Source organism: Copadichromis virginalis, linkage group LG10 (assembly GCF_057382275.1).
Source record: "Copadichromis virginalis isolate Kocher_CV1m ecotype Utaka linkage group LG10, C_Virginalis_male_GT1.1, whole genome shotgun sequence".
Classification (NCBI taxonomy): Eukaryota; Metazoa; Chordata; class Actinopteri; order Cichliformes; family Cichlidae; genus Copadichromis; species Copadichromis virginalis.
This window is the reverse complement of record NC_140627.1, coordinates 3,053,756-3,055,821: the sequence shown is the minus strand read 5'-3', so window position 1 is coordinate 3,055,821 and position 2,066 is coordinate 3,053,756. Positions and strand designations below refer to the sequence as shown.

The window sequence follows — 2,066 nt, the reverse complement described above, 5'->3', positions numbered from 1 at the left end:
CTCCACGTTGGTTGAGTGTGGAGTAAGTGCATATGAGAGCATGAGGGTGGGAATGGATGTTTGTATCTGTGTGTGCCTGTATGTCTGTGTCTATATGTCAGGTTGGGTGTCAGGCGCCACCTCTCTGGGGACATCTCAGGCCCTCCAAGGTTTGGAGGTCTATCTCCCCCCACCACCACTTCCCCTGCCAGTGGCGGACTCCCTCAGACATCGGTGCGTTGGTGGTTCTTTGTGTCCGGGGATGGGCGTCCAGGTACACACCGGCTCACTCCTTGGCGGCCGCTTATCGGGGCCTGGAGCCTGGGGCTCGGTCACTCAGGCACGGCTGGCTGCCGGCGGAGCTCACGGGCGTGTTACGTAAGGCCCAAAATGGCCTCCGTACAAGAAAGTAGTAGTTCTAATATTGACCAGTAACGAACCACCACACGCATACTGTAATGGGTTACACAAGATTTATTTGTTCTTTCTCCGGGTAAAACTACTGGCTGAAGACACAACTCTGGCCAGGAATCCAAGGCCCAAAGCCACCGCGGTCAGGGTTGTTAGCCTGGTTACAAACAGGGGAAAGGTGGTCACTTGGAAGAACAAGCAGCCAAAACGTATCAATCCTGCAGCTTCCTCAAAAATGCTTGCCACCCACCTTTTCAGGCCTGACTTCGTTCGAGGCTGGGTCTCCACATCACATCCTGGGAGCTGGAACTTCCCCAAAACTGGTCCAGTTTCCTTGTCAGGGGCACAGAGAGTCTCCAGTCCAGTGTTTGTTTTCCTGCCTTCCAGCACATCCACTCACATCCCAATAAGAATGAGTCCTCCCTCCAACATCCTCAGTTTATTTTAAAAGCAAAACCAGGCCAGGTTAAAAATCTTTTCCATTAAAATGTGCACACTTCATCCTGGATCTTCGAGGCTTCCCTGCTTCACCAGTGTCCTACTAAAAAAACAACGACAACCCCTACTTCCTGTTTCCTCTCCCCTTTATAGAGAAGGGCTCCAATCCTCCCCAATCAGCTGCTCCCTGTATTCAACTCCAAATAGCTGGCAGCTGGACTAGAGTAGAATCTCCACTCCCACATGGGTGTGGCCCACACCTCACATCAAACACAAAAAAAACACCAAAGCATGCAATTAATACAAAACAAAATCTAAAGAAATGCCAACCCAAAAGCTTAGTGGGGGATTCTCTCCATCCTTTTCCACCATGCTATACTCTGTAACAGGCGCGTCACTGCAACTCCCCCTGGCTTCTGCTCCGCGGCTGCTGAGTGAGCCCTCATCTGGGACTCTCCTTTTTTTTCTTTTATTTTTTTTCTGCCCGTTCTGTTGGTTTTTGTCTTTTGCCCTTCTCCCCCGTCCCTCTTCTCAGCTGTTTCTCTTTCCCTCTTTCTTTCTCCCCTTCTTTCCCCCAGTCAAGTCTGTCCCGTATTCAGTAAGTGAAAATAAAATAAACAATAAAAGGTGAATCAAATGGACCATTACGGCAAGGCTGGGATGGTCAGTTTGGTAAAGTAAATCCATTGGGCATCTTTCTTTGCCTTTAGACAACAATTCTGATGGCAAAAGAGCCAAACGGGACAGGCCAAAAAAAAAAAAAAAAAAAGAAAGAAAAGCATGTTGTCTGCAACATATTACAGAATAAATAATTTAAAAAAAAACCAAAATTTAATTTTAAATTTGTTCGTCTGTTTCTCTGTTTAGAAGTCACACTAGCACAGTCACAGCTGGGATGACATCAGAGGCTAGTGCATCGGAGCTGCTCCCTTTTTTAGTTATTTCCTCAAAGGGGGCGAGGATGGCAACAGTCGTCTCCATAAGAGCCCATTGGTGAGCGGTGAGATAGTCAGGGAGTTCGTGCACTCGCTTTTGCTCAATGAGGGACTGGAGCATGTAATACGTGCTGTTCCAGCGCGTCTGTACGTCCTGCTGCAGTCTCTTTATTGGCTGGTTGAGCTGTCCCTGAATGTCCTCGAGGCGGGAGTAGGTAAGGCGGAATGTTTAAAATGCCCAACTATTTTCCGTCCCACTGCTATAGCATCAGCTATGCTCCTCTGTGCTAATAAGCGTGGGTA

The 2,066-nt window shown here is 48.3% G+C and overlaps 1 long non-coding RNA gene across 1 annotated transcript; it reads right to left on the bottom strand.

Moving 5' to 3' along the window:
- Positions 1-438: 438 nt before the first annotated feature.
- Positions 439-1,208, bottom strand: LOC146699656 (uncharacterized). Its single transcript, XR_014922648.1, has 2 exons — positions 641-1,208; positions 439-547 (listed from the first exon to the last, which is right to left on the bottom strand). It is a non-coding gene; the product is annotated as an uncharacterized LOC146699656 (long non-coding RNA).
- Between the last annotated feature and the right edge of the window lie 858 nt (positions 1,209-2,066).